Source organism: Bombyx mori, chromosome 7 (assembly GCF_030269925.1).
Source record: "Bombyx mori chromosome 7, ASM3026992v2".
In the NCBI taxonomy this organism is placed as follows: Eukaryota; Metazoa; Arthropoda; class Insecta; order Lepidoptera; family Bombycidae; genus Bombyx; species Bombyx mori.
In genome coordinates this window covers 10,702,024-10,721,633 of record NC_085113.1, presented here as the reverse complement: position 1 = coordinate 10,721,633, position 19,610 = coordinate 10,702,024, and the positions used below count along the sequence as shown (strand labels likewise).

At 45.1% G+C, this 19,610-nt stretch overlaps 1 protein-coding gene across 1 annotated transcript in view; it reads left to right on the top strand.

The window, feature by feature from the left end:
• Positions 1-1,714: 1,714 nt before the first annotated feature.
• The window catches only part of Gcy (receptor type guanylyl cyclase), a 311,036-nt gene continuing 293,140 nt past the window's right edge, over positions 1,715-19,610 (top strand). The window contains exon 1 of the mRNA XM_062669266.1: positions 1,715-1,880. The gene's annotated coding sequence lies outside the window, so the exon portion shown is untranslated. The remainder of the gene's footprint in view (positions 1,881-19,610) is intronic.

The window sequence follows — 19,610 nt, the reverse complement described above, 5'->3', positions numbered from 1 at the left end:
GTGCCACCCGTAGGACGGATCCCTTTTGTTTGTTTTAAGTTTATTTTATATAAAAGTTTAGGTTTTTTATTTATCGTATGAGAAACTACGAAGTCTGCCGGGTCAACTAGTATATAATAAAGAGCTTTTACTGTAATAAAAAGAAAGTTAGGCTACGTATTTGTAAGCTTCTTATGAGAACACATGGGCCTATGGTCGCGCCACTTTCAGCAATCTTGGGTTCCGGTATCGAGGGTAGGAAATCTGCAATCCTTGCATCCCAAGGTGGGTGTCGACAATCAAATAATAAAAAAAAATTAACGACGGAGGGAAGATCTTCCACCTAGCGGCTGATACTGCTCGGCAGACCGACGTTACAAAAAAATAAAAAACACGTTTTTTTTATTGCCCTTGTAGGCAGACGTGCATATGGACCACGTGATGGTGAGTGATTACCGTCGTCCATGGACTTCGGCAATGCGAAGGGCAGAGCCAAGCTGCTGCCTACCATTGGGGCGAGAGATCATCAACCTATAAGCGCAACAAAATAAAAAAAAAACACGCGATTTAATCTCCAGTTTGTTTTTACAATATCCAACATCTGCAGCGAAAGTTTAGATTTAGATAAAAATTTACAGCAGAGGTGATTGGCGTTTATCATGCATCTGGGATCTTGTTACTTTTAACACGAACGACTTCCACAAATGAAAAAAAAAGAAGAAATAAATGGATCCAGTTAATTTTTCAGTATTTCGAGGGCCGCACGCTGTAGGCAAGAGTAGCAGGTAGAATAGTATAATAGTGGCTACATCCTACCTATTACTGCTAAGATACAATCTTGCATTCAAGTTTGAAGAGTGGGTCAGCTATAATACTATTGAAACTCTGCCCGCAAGTTCCAAGCGGGCAAGAGGATTTAATCTTGTCACTTGTGCAATAAATGCGAATATAATTTTATCTGTTTAGAAAACATCTATGACCAAATTGTTTTAAAATTTAAATACGTATTTGTACATAGTCTTTTGGCTGTAATCTTAACTAAATATTTAATAGTATTTATATCGTCTTCAAGAATTGTGTGAAATCGTCGGATCTATTCAGTGGGTCACGTTTTCAATCCGCTGGTAGCAACGCCTCCAGGCTTGAGCCCTAAAAACTCACCTACACGTTAGCATTACGCTGACATAGCCTCTCAAGGGTATCATCAGCTTAGGTAGGAAATAATTAAGTTAAGCAGGGAAAAAAATTGAAATTTCGAAGTTAATGAAGAAACTTTGTTTCTACTGCAGTATGCTTACGGTGGTGCAAGGACTTTGTTTCGGAATATTCTATTTACTACCTGAATTTCGCCCTCAATAATGTCTTTCAAGGAGTTGAAAAACTAGTCTCAGTGAGCTTTTCACAGAGGTTTTCTTGCGCGCACTCAAAGCATATTCCTTTCTAGACATTTACGAGCGATTTAATGATTTGCATTTTCATGCATTATTAGTCAAAATAAAACGATTTTAAAAAAAAGTAATGCTATTAGCGGACAACATTATCGTTAATTGAAAAAATCTATTTTCGTATTTTGTTACATGTCATTATGGGTTTTCCAAAAATAACCCCGTCAAATACAACAATCACTGCGGCTTTATAAAACTTATCAAATAACACGTCATTTGTTTTCGTACGTATGATAATTTGGCGTTCTTTATCTAAAAACAAAAAAAAAAAATGCGTTACGATTCTCACTAATTTCAGTATAGCTCTGGACGCCGCAGGGAGTGTACGTCGCTTCGCGCTATTTTCAGTGAAAAATCGCGGAAATTCATTTACCGATTGAAGTGATCTTGTGTGTGTGTAAGTGAAATTTTCCCGGAGTGATTGTATGTTGTATTAATTAGAATGCGCTTTTTATGGTAAGTTTATTTTATTTATTTCTATAATATTAATGATTTAACATATTTTCCGTCATATCTTTCGATTTGACATGATAAATATAAACTCTGATAAATATTGTGTTGCTGGTTTTTAAAAAAAAAAAAATATTACTTTTTTGAAATTTTGTAAACGTTAGGGATTTAAAAAATTAGATTTAATCAGTCGATACTAGAATTTTTAGATACAACGATAAATAGCTTAGATTTTAATCGAGAAAATACTATAATTTTAATTAGACTTAATAATGTTACATCGATTACTTAAACTGTTGATGTCTGAATTTTTTTACACTCTCGTGTTAATTTAAAAAAAAACCCAAGTGAAACAACATTCTTCGCATGCAGATTAATTTCAGCGTTTGTCGATAGAGTTTACACGTGCGAGAGTAGTTGGAAAAGCCTCGTAGGTAACGAGTGATTAGGTAGGAAAAACAAAATAAATAATGACGTTGCGGTGGTCAAACTGGTGGTGGGATCTCTTGTGAGTCCGCACGGGTAGGTACCACCACCCTGCCTATTTCTGCCGTGAAGCAGTAATGCGTTTCGGTTTGAAGGGTGGGGCAGCCGTTGTAACTATACTGAGACCTTAGAACTTATCTCAAGGTGGGTGGCGCATTTACGTCGTAGATGTCTATGGGCTCCAGTAACCACTTAACACCAGGTGGGCTGTGAGCTCGTCCACACATCTAAGCCATAAAAAAAAGAGACAGTATGTTTGTTTAATAATGACCACTGTTTGAACCGAAACACCTTATTGTTTTGCGGCAGATATAGGCGAAATTCACCCATGCGTTGCGGTAGAAAGTTACTCGTGTGAATTAACATGAGCCTGTAACATCTTCTTTATAATAAATACATAAATAAAAAAAGGAGACCAAAATAATTAGAAAAAAAAATTTTTTTTTTCTTCAACAAATGAAAATTAAAATATCATCCATGTAGTCGAAGAAAATTAAATATTTATTACTAAGAATATCTAAAAAAAAAATTAGATCAGATTTTGATCAAACTCAAATAGACCACGTAAAAAACATTCGCTTTGAAATGTAAAAGGAATAATCATGAAAATTACCCACAAAAAAATCCTGAGGCACATAAAAATACAGTCGAATTTAGGACCCAATATTTTTTTTATTCGATTAATGAATAAAGTGATCTTGTTAAATGGAAAATTAGGTAAGTTGCTTTGGTAACGTACCTAGCTTGTTATTTATAGAAAACACGAAAGGACGTCTGTGACCTTGAGACATGAGTTCTAAGGTCTCACTTTTTTAACAGTACAACGGCTGCCCTGTCCTTCAAACCGAAACGCATTACTTTTTTTTTTTTTTTTTTTTTATGATTGAGAGATTACTGGTGGCCCGAAGGCCTTTCCAGTTTCACCAGGACAGGTGGGCGAGCAAAGGCTCAGCCAGGAGGGGTGGGATTTGCTAACAGCTGCCCGAGCGCCTCCGAAGGAGACCTAACAACTCAAGAGCAATTGCTTCGCGAATGAATCTACTACCGGATCGGAATCGCGACCCGCTGAGAAGATCCGGCGAGAAACTCAGCGGGCTGATGCATGGGCTAGGTTGCACGTCGACCTCTTTGTCGAGTTCGACGAGTACGGTTACTGGGGTCCCTAAGCCTGCTCCTAGTATTAGAGCTGAAGGCATCTAATGCAAAGGTTATTGGATCTGATGGATCCGTAAGGACGTGTCTAGGGCGTCGACGGTGACTGGCTCCTGCATGATCAGGATTCGGTGAGTAGTCAGCGGCGGCAACGATAAGGCGATTATCATGACGCATAGCCTTATCGAAGTACCGTTCCGACGCTGACTTCATGTACTTCTGGATTGATTCAAGGCCCAGGTCGTCGTGTAGGTCAACGTTCCTCACGAACCACGGAGCCCCGACGGCTAACCTGCAAAAGCGGGATTGTAGGGATTGGAGGGTGTCTATGTGTGTGCGGGCCGCGTGAGCGAACACCACACTCGCGTAAGTCATGATGGGCCTTATGCAAGTTTTGTAAAGTGTCACCTTGTTCCGAAGGGACATTTTACTCCGCTTACAGATCATGGGATAGAGTCTGCCGAGAATGAATGCGGCACGGTCGCGGACTGTTTTTATGTGTGGGCGGAATGTCATAGATGCATCCAGGGTGACTCCCAGGTACTTAACCTTCCTGACCCAGGGTATAGGTTGGCCGAAGAGGGTGATCGGGGGAGTGATATTTCTCCTCCTAATGCGGGAGGAAATAAGCGGTGAGTTTCCCCTTTGAAATAACACTGCTGTGCTTTTCGCCGGGTTGATGTCTATGCGCCATTTTCGGAACCACTGTCCTAGGGCTAGGGCTGCGCTCTGAAGCTTCTTCGCGATTAGGGACTTATTTCTACTAGAATAGTAAACAGTCGTGTCGTCGGCGAATAAAGCTAAATGGGTCGGCGGCGACCGGGGAATATCATTAATAAATAAACTAAATAGGAGCGGTGAGAGAACGGAGCCTTGCGGCACTCCAGCCGTGAGTGGTCGCGGGGAGGAGCGGGTTCCCTCTACTCGATATCGAAAAGAGCGGTTCGACAAGAAGTCCCGTATGATGAGCACGAGACTATCCGGCACGCCCATGTTGAATAGTTTGAAAATCAAACCGTTGTGCCAGACTTTGTCGAACGCTTTTGCGACGTCGAAGAAGAGAGCTCCCGTGTATAACGGTTTTGGTCGATTAAGTCCCACAAGAATGTGCTCCGTGAGGCGGTGCACCTGTTGTACGCATGAGTGATTTGCACGGAATCCGAATTGTTCATCGATGAGAATGCCCTTGGATGAGACGAAGTCTCTGAGGCGTTTGTAGAGCAGACGCTCATACAGTTTGCCTAGAGACATGAGGAGGCTAATCGGGCGGTAGCTCGTCGGATGATTTTTTGGTTTACCGGGTTTATGTATGCCGATAACGTCCGCTTCTTTCCACACCGCGGGAAAGATACAGTTAGCCATAGCGGCATTGAAAATAGATGCCAACATCACGATGAGTTGGACGGGTAAAAGTTTAATAACGCGGTTAGATATACCGTCGGAACCGGGAGCCTTGCGAGGACGTAGGTCTTTGATCAGGTCTTTAACTTCCATTGAGGTGACGGGCAGTAACGCGTCCAAGGGTGGCAAGGAGGCTCTGCGTTCTACCTCACTGTCTACTAATTCTACATGAACAGGGTCCGCGGATTGAATGCTGGGCATGCACTGGGCTTGCAATGTATCGGCCAGCAGCTCTGCTTTTTCGTCATCATCGAACGCCGCGAGTCGGCCTGAGGGGCCTACGAGAGGGGGCATAGTTACTACCGTATCCGATTTGAGAGTACGAGCTAAGCGGTAGTAAGACCTTTGAGAGGGCGCGAGTCGTTCTAAGAAATCAGACCATCTGGCATCTCGGACTTCGGTGATGCGAGACTTTACGTCGCGTTGTAGGGCACGCATTCGAATACGATTTTCCGCGGTAGGATACCTATCGTACGCACGGATCGAGGCGTTCTTAGCTCTAAGGAGTTCCCTAATATCATCGGGCAATTTGAAGCGGTGAAGGAAGTCCTCCGCTACAACTTGCTTCGATGACCTATCTAATGTCGAGGTGATGTGTGACGTTACGATGTCTATGGCTTCAGCGGTATCCTGAGGAGACGGGATAGAGTCCGGACTAAACGGAAGCGATGGTGGATCAGATTCAGCAAGGCTGATGCCCAGCGTGTGCCAATCCACCACAGTCCTCGTGACGGGAACGGAATCGGGAGCGCGACCGAGCTTCATAATGACGGGACGATGGTCTGAATCTAACTCTGAAACTACTTCAATTGAATTTAAGCGCAGAGTTACGTTTTTTAATAACGCTATGTCGAGTATATCCGGGCGATGCGCGATATTTAGCGGGTAGTGAGTCGGGGTCAGCGGAGCGACGATATCGAAGGCGAGATCATCGACTAACGCGTCGAGGCGCCTGCCATTAGGGGTTGAGGTGTGAGAGTTCCACCTGACGTGTTTACAATTTAGGTCACCCGCCAGAATGACAGAGCTTCCCATGCCGAGCAGCGCCTCAATATCACTACTTAGAACAATTTTATCCGGTGGAAGATAAACGGACGCGATAACGATGGGCGCGTGTCCAGTCAGTGAGATTCGGCATACTGATGCTTCGATGTTAGAAAGCGCGGGGGGGTCGAGTGGGACGCAATGCAGGGCTCTTCTATAGTAAATGACGGTACCACCACCACGAGCAGTGAGCCTGTCGTTCCTAACCATGTTGTAGTTCGCGATTTTAGGGTCGCGGCGCGCGGGCTTAAGCAGGGTCTCCTGCACCAAAAAGATGTCAATTTGATGGTCACGCAAAAAATCACAAACCTGATCACGTTGATTTGCGAGACCGTAAGCGTTAAAAAATCCTATCGTTACGGATAGGGGCTTGATTCTACTTATGTACGCCATTGATTACCGGCGGAGTGAGGGGAGGACGTACGTATTTAACGACGCGTATACGTCAGCGTATTCTTGCACAACGGCGATGAAGTGTTGTGCAGTGGAGGCGGCGCGAATGGCGTCGCCCAAAGCATTAACGCGATCAAAGTTGATCGACTGAAAAAAGTCGATCGCTAGAGCGAGATTGTCGGACGCGGTCGGAGGGCAGGTCGCGGGGGAGGGACGAGTCGCGGGGGAGGGACGTATCGCGGGGGTGGGACGAGTCGCGGGGGAGAGAGTTGTAGCCGTGTTCGTGAACGGCAACGGTTTAGCCCAGGCCGAGACGCTGGGCACCGACGCCGGCACGAAAGCAGGCTTAGCCTTCGGCACAGAGGGTGCCGTGGCTTTGATGTCTGGGCCGAAAGCTCGGAGGCGGTTTTGGCGGGCGACGCGGCGATTTATTTTAGGGGCTCGGGGGCAACCACGGTAATTCGCGGGGTGGCCCTGTGTTCGGCACAGGACGCAGCTAGGCGGTTCCGTAGCGGTTTTTTGATCGCGAGTGCAAAGGCTCGTGGCGTGATCGCCCAAACACTTGACGCATCGGGAGCGCGCGTGGCAATTACGGGAAGAGTGCCCGTACAACTGACAGTTATGGCACTGGCTCGGAGTGCCTTTTTTATGGGGGGTTTCGACGGTTATTCCGGAAAGCCTACAGACTGTTCGTACGTTGAAAATTTGCTTGCCCTCGGGGGTAGGCTGGAGAGCGACGAGAACCATATTGTATGGCTCCCTCCCGCGTCCTGTGTGCATGCGGTGCACGGAATTGACCGGCAAACCTTGTTCTAGAAGGTCGGCCTTGATGAGATCGGCATCTAATTCCTTTGGGATGCCGCGTATGACCGCGCGAAGTTCACGCTCCTCCTGAAGCGTATAAGTGTGGAAACTTATACGCTCCTTTCGGAGGTAGCTTGAGAGGGCCCTATGGTCATCGGGTGTCGTTAACTTAATTTGAATCCCGTTCGCGAGGTTACGGGCGCTGATAAAATTAATTTTTTTGGCCTGAAGGGCCAGGGAAACTCGGTCCCAAGCTGCCTTCTCTTGAAGGATTACCGGGGGAGGGGTCTGAGTTTTATTTTGTGCCACTGGACGCGGCGACGGTGTGGCACGGGCAGGGGGAGCGACGGGAGTCGGAGGGCGAGGGCGCGACGCGTTCGCGGCTTTAATAATTTTAGCGGCCGCGGGAGCTCGGGACTCCGCAGCACGCTTCTTACCCTTTTGTACCAGGGTGAATCCATCCGTCGATGAGGCAGGGGCGAGGTCGACCTCCATGTCTGAGTCAGAGTCGGAGGACGAGAAGGCAGCAGGCTCGGGAGCAGGCGACCTACGGGCAGATGCAGGACGTCCGTCGGACCCTACGGAACCCGCGGATGATCGCGCCAGGGGAGCAGCGGCCACGGCGGACGACGCAGCAGTTTTACCCACTAGTATAGGCGACGCGGGAGCGGCAGGCATGGCGGACGCTGCGGTGTACGACGCGGGAGCGACGAGCACGGCGGAATCCGCGAGAGGGCTCACGGCGTGATCGGCCTTGAAAGCCAGAAACTCAGAAGTGAGCTTTGGGTGGCGAAGTCGGAGGAATTCTGAAAATAAAGCTTCCATGATGTCTGACCCAGGTGGGGCTGTCCCGGGTCTTAAACACACTCGCCTTGCGGCGAGGCCCCAACTTCTCGGTACTTAGCGGTTCGATTGAACACAGGTGGCGATGCGGCACAATTACTGCAGGAAAAAGAAAGAACAAAAAAAAAAAAAAAAAGGAAACAACAAAATAAACCAAAACAAAACAAACACTTCCAGGAACACACTTTGTCGGCAGATGTGCCACGAACAAAAGCCGGGTGAACAAAGGCCGGGCTAACAATAAAACCAGGCGAACAATGGCCGGGCGATTGAGTGGTCGGTGAGCACGTCCGCAGGCGGCGGGTGCTTCTGTCGGACTGATGAAACGCATTACTGCTTCACGGGAGAAATAGGCAGAGTGGTGGTACCTACCCGTGCGGACTCACAAGACGTCCTACAACCAGTAAAAGTCATTATGACAGCGTAGCCGGGCGAGTAAGTGAGATCACGGGGCTGTAACCTGGTGAATTTTCTAACACTAGCCCTAGCAAAAGCAGTGCTTCGCAGTAGGAAGCGGCTTGGCTCTGCCCCTGGCATTGCTGAAGTCCATAGGCGACAGTAATCACTCACCATCAAGGCCGTATGCTCGTCTGCCTACAAGGGCAATAAAAAAAAAAGAATCAACCACCGTATCGGACACGCGACCCACTGAGAAGATCCGGCGAGAAACTCAGTGGGCTGTGTCTGAGGGTTAGTTTAGTATTCGAATTAGGTTATAAACGTTTTAAAATATTACGCATTGTACATACCGCGATATACGTAATGTTTGAATTATTTTTAAATTTAAAATACATATCTACAAAGCAAATTGAAATATAAACATGTCTGTCATTACGTTGAATTTATAAAATAAAAAAAAAAAACATGCGTAAATTGTATAGACATGTATAAACGCAATTACATTTATACGTAGGTATTGCTTTGGTTTCGTTATGGACTATTGACCATTGTAAACGGATAGAAACCTTGAGACATGAGGTCGATTTCTCAACTGTACAGTATAACTGCTATTAGACCTGGACTAGACAGTGGACTGCATGAATACTGTGCTGTTGAAATTAGTGCGAAATTGGGAGCCACCCGACCAGGTAACTAACTATGTGTCTCATATATAAACTTTGCAAATAAATAGGTACATAAAAAATACTAATGACCGAATTTTGTGTCTGTAATAAAAACATGAGCTTAAAAAGATCCTCCCCTATTTCTGAGACGCTATCTTGCGTTCCAAATAGAAGAGTGTGATCATCACTTTGATTATATTTATATATTTTGAAGATTACGACGTCTTAATCGATTCATTGGCGCGGTAGTTAGCGTTCTTGACTAGTGAAGCGAGGATCGTGGGTTTGATTCGCACTTCAGACATTTTTTTTTGTTTTTTTTTTTTTATGCCGTATAGGCAGACGAGCATACGGCCCACCTGATGGTGAGTGGTTACCGTCGCCCATGGACTTCAGCAATGCCAGGGGCAGAGCCAAGCCGCTGCCTACCGTTTAAAAGTTTCGTTCGCGAGCATTCGTGCGACGAACAGTGTGCTAAGTGCGAATATTTTAACGTTCTCGATAACGTAAGAGTTAACTCATATTTGTATGCAGTTGGAACAGCGCCCCTAGCGGCAAACGTAGGCAAACGTTCCAACTCCATACGAATTTGAGTTAACTTTTACGCTATCGTGAACGTTAAAAAACTCGCACTAAGCATACAGGTTTTATTTCCTCTTTGTCTGGGTTTTTCATAATTTGCACATTTTAACGTACGTGAGTATCTCTGTCAGTCTGTATTTCTCATAGTACAAAGAACCTTAGTGTTTTTTTTATTGCCCTTGTAGGCAAACGAGCATACGGCCCATCTGATGGTGAGTGGTTACCGTCGCCCATGGACTTCAGCAATGCCAGGGACAGAGCCAAGCCGCTGCCTACAAGATTGGGTTCGGACGAGGTATCCTGTGTGATCTGCCTCCTATTTTTTAAGTTTAAATTTTAGTGTTAATCACTCGACAAATAGATCGCACAAAAAAAGAGTTAATAAAACAAAATTTATAATTTGAGAGAGAAAGCAAAATTATTTATTAATTCACTTTGTTCGCATAGATGTCAGTAGGAGCGCCTTGTAATCTGTTTTGTAATATTGTTCAACTAATCCAAGACTTTTTGAACTTATGTTCAAAGGCACGAATTTTTCCTTGAAGTTTTAATTCGATCACGCTGAGAAATGACTAATGAGTAATGACTGGCTTTAAGAGCTACAAAAACTTCGTAATTGCCACAGGTAATGGCTAAGCTTCATCATCCCCAATCTTCGCAACCTTTGCTGTAACTAACAGTGGGTTCTTTCATATTTATTTCCTTTCGTAAATGAGATTGTGACTCATCTGCTCATAAGAGGCTAAAAATGCTCACGAGCTGCACTGATCTTAGGATCAGTTTAGAGGCATTGTCTGCCTGATTATCTTTTACCTACCTATTATGATTATGTTATTCATAGAGGAACATAGCCATAGCAACTACGATAAATTGAGAGAAGCAGTTCTTAATTCTCTAAAAAGTAGTTTTTTAATTTATTGCTTAGATGGATGGACGAGCTCACAGCCCATATGGTGTTAAGTGTTTACTGGAGCCCATAGACATCTACAACGTAAGTGCGCCATCCACCTTGAGATATAAGTTCGAAGGTCTCAAGTATAGTTACAACGGCTGGCCCACCCTTCAAACCGAAACGCATTACTGCTTCACGGCAGAAATAGGCAGGGTGGTGGTATCCACGCGCGCGGACTCACAAGAGGTCACCAGTAATTACGAAAATTATACGCGGGTTTCATTTTTTATTACACGATGTTATTCCTTCACCGTGGAAATCAACCGTGAACATTTGTTGAGTACGTATTTCATTAGAAAAATTGGTACCCGCCTGAGATTCGAACACCGGTGCATCGCTCAACACGAATGCACCGGACGTCTTATCCGGTAGGCCACGACGACTGCAAAGCTTAATCTCGTATCGAGAATAAAAAATGCGAGATTAAACATTAAAAGCAATTTTAATTATATCAGTAGTCTATACTTTTTATCTTTATTGCGGCGCCCGAATTTGAGCTTAAAGTGCTATTACACAATAGTGAAGTTCCCGCGATGACAAAAACATTGGTGCATTGTAAAAAGATTTGTTGAATGCGATGATTTTGCGATTAAAGTTTTGATAAAAATTCCACCTTAATCTCTTACGTGTTTTATTAATGTAAAATTGCACATTTTCAAATTGTCTTGACGAATTTATGATGAAAATTAATGATAAGGAAATAGAGAGATTATATTGTCTTATTTAACCGCATTGTTCCTTTTGACGAAATTTGAGTTCTGTTTCTCGGAAGGCACGCTGATATTCAACGGAGTTTTGATTTGACGTCTATATTAAATTTTGATGAGAACGAGAATCTAGAGACGTGAAGCTTGTTACAGTTTATATAAGGGATGACTACGTGATTGAAAGAATGAATTGGTTTGTCAGATGAAGATTAGGTACGTGATGACTTTTTTGAAGTGAAAACTTACTTCTTTAGCATGGTTGTGATTTGAAAGTCGATGAAACGAAAAAGGGACAATAAAAAGAGATAGACACATAAATTCATAAGATTTAACGTGGGAGAAAATGAGATAAGAAGCATTATACAGTGTTTCTTATATTCGTGGTTCTCTTTGTGCTCTGCTTCGCAACTAATATTCGTACTTAATATATTCTGATTAAATCTGTGTAATATATACGAATAAAATGTAAAATAATTATCAAACTATCACTATGATCATTACTAAAATCTACAATTATCCTCTTCCCGAAATTTTACATTCGTCTCATTAACTTGAAGTCAAAATTTCCAAAATTGCTTCATGCGTCAGCAATTTTCAATAAATATTGAAATTAGTTTCGATTTTATATCTACTTCAGTTGTGAGCCTGATTAGAATTGATTAGAAAAACCGTTTTTTACTTTAGTGGAAAAAAAAACTGTAGTAAATTGCGAACAATGTTGGCTTGATTCCAAATCAATATGTAGCTGCAAAAATTTAACTATATTTTCTTCAGCCCTTCATTTACTGAAGCTAAATAAATCGCTTTGAACTAAATTTCTCGTACAAACAAATACTCGTTTATATTAAAATTAATCCGTTCAAATAACAACAATTCGTAATCCCTCCGAGTCTTCACTAAGATTTATTCTCGAGCCACTCTACAGCCGCCGCATTTCGAATCGAATCCTTTAAGATAACTCCGATGGGTAATCTTCAATAATTTGGAATACAATTCATTACGATGATGAAATACGATGAAATTAATTTTCTCATTTTAAAAATATGCCAAGTCGTGTCGACGCTTCGAGTTTACAAATTTTTGTTAATGTATACATATATATATATTTTTTAATGCTTGAAAGATTACTGGTGACCCGGAGGCCTTTCCAGCTTCACCAGGATAGGTGGGTGAGCAAAGGCTCAGCCAGGAGGGGTGGGATTTGCTAACAACTGCCCGAACGCCTCCGAAGGAGTCCTAACAACTCAAGAGCAATTGCTTCGCGAATGAATCTACTACCGGATCGGAATTGCGACCCACTGAGAAGATCCGGCGAGAAACTCAGCAGGCTGATGCATGGGTTAGGTTGCACGTCGACCTCTTTGTCGAGTTCGACGAGTACAGTTACCGGGGTTCCTCAGGCTGCTCCTAGTGTTAGAGCTGAAGGTATCTAATGCAAGAGTTATTGGATCTGATGGATTCGTAAGGACGTGTCTAGAGCGATAACGGTGACTTGCTCCTGCGTGATCAGGATTCGGGGAGTACTCAGTGGCGGCAACGATAAGGCGATTATCATGACGCATAGCCTTATCGAAGTAACGTTCCGACACTGACTGCATGTGTTTGACATAATATTATGATCACATACTTATTTAACTGCCTTGTGCCTACTAATCTTGACATCTTTCCTGTACTCTTTAACAAAATTGAGCAATACTGAAGAATCGACCTCGGGGGCGCAGCCCAATACGTTGGTCCGACCAGATCCGCACCGCTCTTGATTCCACATTTCACAACGCCCTCCACACCGCCAGAGACAAGAATGGATGGAGAAAAATCGTGCGTGCGAAGGTGATACAAAAGGGTGGTCACGACCCTCAGCAATGAGGAATACGACGCAAGGAGGGAGACTGAAGAATCAATTGTGAATACATACATAGATTACGAATAATGAAAAGAAATTTCAAATTGATGAATATTAACATTTAGATGCCACTGAGTAATAATGTTTTGATCGTTTTTTTTATAGCTTAGGTGTGTGGACGAGATCACGGGCCACCTGGTGTTAAGTGGTTACCGGAGCCCAGAGACATCTATAATGCCGGCCACTGACATGTGAAGGGCCGTCAAACATTCATTCGCAAACCTAGCGGCTGTGCAAATGGGTTCGCATACTCAATTTGCGAAGCCGTTTGCGCTTCCTCCTACACTTGTTTACGAATGTCTCACGAATTTCTCCTCCTTTTTAATTCGTCAATAGAACATTGAAGAGAAAAAAAGTTTTGAATTATTTCCCAGACATCATTAACAGCCATGCTGTTTTTATGGGATTTCTTTTGATGAAGATACGCTACACAGTAGACGTCACGAACTATGAAAATGGCGTATAGTATACGTCCGTTACCTTCGCAATCGTCGGCGCAACTGGGCAAGCGAATGTGTGGGAGACTACGCGAAGGTTCGAGGTTCGCGCGCTTTGATGTCTGTTAAAAAACCGACACAGCTTGGAAAACCACGAATGCAGCGAAAACTTTGCATAATCATTCGCAAATGTCATCCTACACTTGTGGGTTTGCGTATTCGTGCGCATGTGAGTGACCGGTGTAATATAACGCAAATGCCGCCAGCCACCTCGAGACACTAGTTCTAAGGTCTCAGTTTTTACAGTACAATGGCTGCCCTTCGAACCGAAACGCATAATTGCTTCCCGGCAAAAATAGCCAGGGTGGTGGTAACCACCCGTGCGGACTCACAAGAGGTCCTACCACCAGTAATTACGCAAATTATAATTTTGCGGGTTTGATTTTTATTACACGATGTTATTCATTCTCCGTGGAAGTCAATCGTGAACATTTATTGAGTACGTATTTCATTAGAAAAATTTGGTACCCGCCTGGGATTCGAACACCGGGTGCATCTCTTAACACGAATGCACCGGACGTCTTTATCGTTTAGGCCACGACGACGACATATTATACATTTGTAACAAAAGTCATCTATAGGTGTGTCGATTGTGAGACGAAGATTAAACTTTATTTCACATTAATTCTCGAAATTTGATAACGCAGTCGCGTAGCTTAAGGATTACGGACCAGCAACGATTATAAGTCCCCGACATTTCGGAGTCTTACGCTGATAACTTAATTTGATACTTAAGTGAGACGATCTGCCTAAGTCAAGAGTGAACTCACGTAAAATGAAGTCGTAAAAGAGCTTTAGGGAAATGATTGTGGTCGTGTTTTGCGAGGACCAAAACATGTTGTTTTATCAAAACAAGTTCGGGGTTAGAAAAAATACAAAAATACGTTTATTTTGTTAGTTGGCTTAGAAAGATACAAGTATTTTTGAGTGGTTTATAAACCATGCTCTGTTGCTTAGGGAATTGGGTGGATTTTAAATAAAATAATCTTATTTTTATCTTTATATATATCGACGCTTGAAAGGCAAACGTGACTCAGCGAAAATAACTGCTTTATACATAAATGATAGGCAATAACCATATTCGATGTTCAAAAAATATATATTTCTAGGTCTATTAAAATCATTTCAATCCTACAGCTAGATTCGTTAAAATATATTTTTTTCAGGTATTTCAACTTTAAATTAAGTTCACGCATTGTCACTTAGTCACGTTTGCCTTTCAAGCGTCGATATGTATTTCTTCTGTCCGTGTGTTTGTCACTGAACTCCTCCTAAACGGCCAATTTGAATGATTTTTTTTGTATACAATTGGGTGGCGCCCTGGATGGCTTAGATTCACAAATCCGCCCGGCAGATGGCGCTGCTGTCAGTATATAGGTTATTTATCTTTCCTAGAAATAATTTATATGGCAAAACAACGTTTGCCAGGTCAGCTAGTTTTTAAATATAATAACAAAAGTTCGCATCTACGACAAAGAAATAGTATCATGTAATAAAAATCGAAATAAAAAAAAGATAAGTTCCGTAATTACTAGCGGTAGACTCTCTTGTGAGGTACCAATGAGCTGGCTATCTGTGTCGTGAAGCACCAATGTTCAGGTTGGAAGGTGGCTGGTAATAACCTAATATATTGTGTTCTTTAGCCCACTGAGTTTCTCACCGGATCTTCTCAGTGGGTCGCGTTTCCGATTGGGTGGTAGATTCTGCGAAGCTACGACGGGAGAAAAGTAGGACATTTCCTCCCCCGTGTAAAATTGCAAACACGCGGGATGATATTTTCTACTTTTTCCCGCGGTGCACATACTATTTTTTTCTCCTACCAGGCCGAAAGTTCGACATTGTAAAAATAGGTGGGTGAGAGCAGACGTAGACACTAACGCGCATGCGCACTTGTCAGTACCCCCTTTTTTTTTTTTTTTTTTGTCAGGTGGAAATCGCCGGACTCCCACCCTCCACTGGGGATGGAGGGTGGGGCATGCGCCACGACCACAAGCCCTCTCGGTCGGCAGGCTGTCCGAAGCCCGCCTAGATGGCGCCGGTTTGAATTGGTTATCCTACGAAATACCCCGCTGGGTCAGAACCAGCGTGGGTCGAGGATAGCCGGCCTTCCATCACCCGGATGCTCTTGTGTAAAACGCGTGCAGAGCAGCTTGCACGTCGTCTTCTTAGGCCCCCTTCGCCGGGCCCCAGACCGACATATGAGGGGGACCCGAAACACTTAGAGGGCCAGGGCTAGGGCGAGATCCGCCTCCCTGGCCCCCGCTCGTCGGCGGCGGGCTTGTGCGTCTCTCACGCGCCCCGCCGCCTCCTTCTGCGAGATGGTGTACTCGCAGCAGTCGAGCATCGCCTTCCACGACTCGTCGCTGCCGAGCATCGATGCCACAACACTCGGCAACGACAAGTCGTTTCCTATTTTTGCGACGAGGACAAGGCGCCACCCCTCCCATGCGGGGCAGGCAACGAGCGTGTGCTCCGCCGTGTCCAAGTCGCAACCACAATGGTAACACTCTGCCGTCGGCTCGGCTCCGATCCGGTGCAGGAGCTCACCGAAGCAGCCATGCCCAGTGAGCACCTGCGTGAGCCGGAAAGTGAGGCGTCCTCTGTCACGATTCACCCAATCCACAAGAATCGGGCGAATCGCCTCGACGGTCCTACGACCAGCCGAAGGATCGGCCAGCCGCCTGGACCATGCCTTCAGCACGGACCGCCGAGATTGGGCCCTCCGCGCTCTGACCACACTGGGGCTGGGACGCGCCACGCCCCGGGCACGAAGGTTAGCTCGCCACTGATAGTCAGCGGCGAGCGCCTCCGCCTCCAGGACCCAAGGCGGCGTCCCAGCCAGTACACACGCCGCCTCAAAAGAGATGGTGCGATAATCACGGATGACCCTGACCGCGATGGTGCGTTGCGGCCGTTGCAGCAACTTCGCTACCCCCACGGCCAGGGACTGGCCCCACACGGGTGCCCCGTATAAGGCCATTGACCGCACCACCCCCGTATAGAGACGGCGCGTCACCTGATAGGCCCCCCGATGTTGGGAAGAAGTTGGCTTAGCGCGCCGGCCACCCCCAACAAACGAGGGATCAGGTGCTGAAAGTGAGCACGGAAGGTCCAACGACTGTCCAGAATGAGGCCGAGGTACTTTAACTGCACCCCGACCCCGATCCGGACGCCTCCAACCACGATATGGGCATCGACAGGTGGCACTCTCCGGGGCCTGTGGAACCACATGGCCTCGGATTTACTGAGCGCCACGTCGAGGCCCAATCTCCTGATTTTGCCGACGACATGCGCTACCCCAGCGGTGGCAAGACGAGCAGACTCAGCAAAGCTCCCTCCCCGGGCTACGACCAGCGTGTCGTCTGCGTAACATATTACGTTTAGGCCCGGGAGGAGGGCACCCCTCAGCACCCAGTCATACCCGATATTCCACAAAAGAGGGCCGAGTACCGACCCCTGTGGAACACCGCGCACGACCGGGAACCGATGTACGACCCCACCGTGTCCGGTACACGTGACCGATCTGTCCTCCAAGTAGGAGCCGACCAGCCGGAGAAGGTAGAGGGGCACTCCGTGTCTTTCCAGCGCCCCCCCTATCATGGACCAGGGCAGGGTGTTAAACGCATTGGCGATGTCGAGCGACACCGCCAAGGCCACCCCACCCCCACAGACGGCCTCCTCCGAGAGGGCCCGCACGCGAAGGATCGCGTCCACCGTTGAGCGGCCCTCTCGGAAGCCATACTGCTCCGCCGAACCTAGGGAGGAAATGTTAGACTTTCTTCCCTGTACAGCGGGAGGAAAACCGAACTTTCGGCGTAGGTAGGAGAAAAAACGAAACCGTGCTTCAGCGCGTCCATATGTCCCGGAAAATGTTGCCTTCTATCAAAAAGCGCAAGATAGAATATCTCGGCCATGTGCTCAGGAACGACAGATACATGCTGCTGCAGTTGATAGTGATGGGCAAAGTGGACGGAAAGAGACGTGCTGGGCGAAGAAGGAAGTCATGGCTTCGGAATATCCGGGAGTGGACCGGTATTGCCTCCGTCGAACAGCTGTTTCGGCTGGCTGCTGATGGAAATTAATTCAGGAAGCTAACGGCCAACCTTCAGGATTGAAGAGGCACTAGAAGAAGAAGAAGAAGAAGGAGAAAAAAATAAATTCCGTTTTCGACAGACGAACGAATATTTTTTTAGGAAAAAAAAGGTGATGGATAAAAAAAATACGAGATAAAAATAAATTCGATTGGCGTTATCGTTTCGGTGCGTTGCTAATTTTGAAACAGCACCACGTTTGATGCTTATCTTTTGTTATCGCGTACTCTTCTTAGTACTAAATTCCTTTCAAATTTACGATTGTCATCTTATTTGTCGTACGTATCGTCTATTTACTTGTCCATCGATACGTCGAACATACAATTTTGCGTAAACATTTTTTTTTATTGCTTAGATTGGCGGACGAGCTCACAGCCCACCTGGTGTTAAGTGGTTACTGGAGCCCATAGACGTCTACAACGTAAATGCACCACCCACCTTGAGATATAAGTTCTAAGGTCTCGAGTATAGTTACAACGGCTGTCCTAGCCTTCAAACCGAAACACGTTACTGCTTCACGGCAGAAATAGGCTGGGTGGTGGTACCTACCCGCGCGGACTCACAAGAGGTCCTACCACCAGTAAAAAAATATTGTAGTAAATATTGTAGGATTGCGAGTTCCTTCGTATACATAACCACCGTTCTTATTTATTCTGACGAGAAGCGCTCATGCATTTCGCTTTAGAGGCCGAGACGGTTATTAAATTGAACCCATATCTAGTAAACGTCTTTGATACATGAGGTCCAAATCTCGACGGTATTGTGTATCGAATGCTTTTGTCGTGGTAGGGTATATTGTAAGCGAGAATTGGTAACGTATTCCAGTTTATTTTGGCCGCGAAACGACCAGGTGTTTTGGTTTGAAAGGCGGGCTTGCTGTTGTACAAAGGAAATGGACACATCCACTTCGTATTTAATAATAACTAGTAGTCGCTACTTAGCTTTTTACTGGTGGTAGGACCTCTTGTGAGTCCGCACGGGTAGGTACCACCACCCACCTATTTCTGCCGTGAAGCAATAGTGCGTTTCGGTTTGAAGTGTGGGGCAGCCGTCGTAACTTTACTGAGACCTTAGAACTTATATCTCAAGGTGTGTAGCGCATTTACGTTGTAGATGTCTATGGGTTCCAGTAACCACTTAACACCAGGTGGGCTGTGAGCTCGTCCACATACGTAGGCAATAAAATAAAAAAGTCTAAATTCAACCACAATTAATTTAAATTATATGTTTGAACATTATTAAGGGTCTATTGTCAAAGACTACAATAGACCTCTATAATAACAAATTTCGCCAAGGCTACACTATAGATAAATAATATTGAAGACAAACATTATTAATCTATTCTGAATTTGAGCACAGACATTAAAAATAAACAAAAGAATACATATGCGTGTGTGTGTCAAATACATGGTAGTGTATGTAATGTTTTTTACTATTTACTTTATTTTTGGTAGTCGTCGTGGCCTAAAGGATAAGACGTCCGGTGCATTCGTGTGTAGCGATGCACCGATGTTCGAATCCCGCAGGCGGGTACCAATTTTTCTAATGAAATACGTACTCAACAAATGTTCACGATTGACTTTCACGGTGAAGGAATAACATCGTGTAATAAAAATCAAACCCGCAAAATTATAATTTGCGTAATCACTGGTGGTAGGACCTCTTGGGAGTCCGCACGGGTAGGTACCACCGCCCCTCCTGTTTCTGTCGTGAAGCAGTGATGCGTTTCGGTTTGAAGGGTGGGGCAGCCGTTGTAACTATACTGAGACCTTAGAACTTCTATCTCGAGGTGGGTGGCGCATTTACGTTGTAGATGT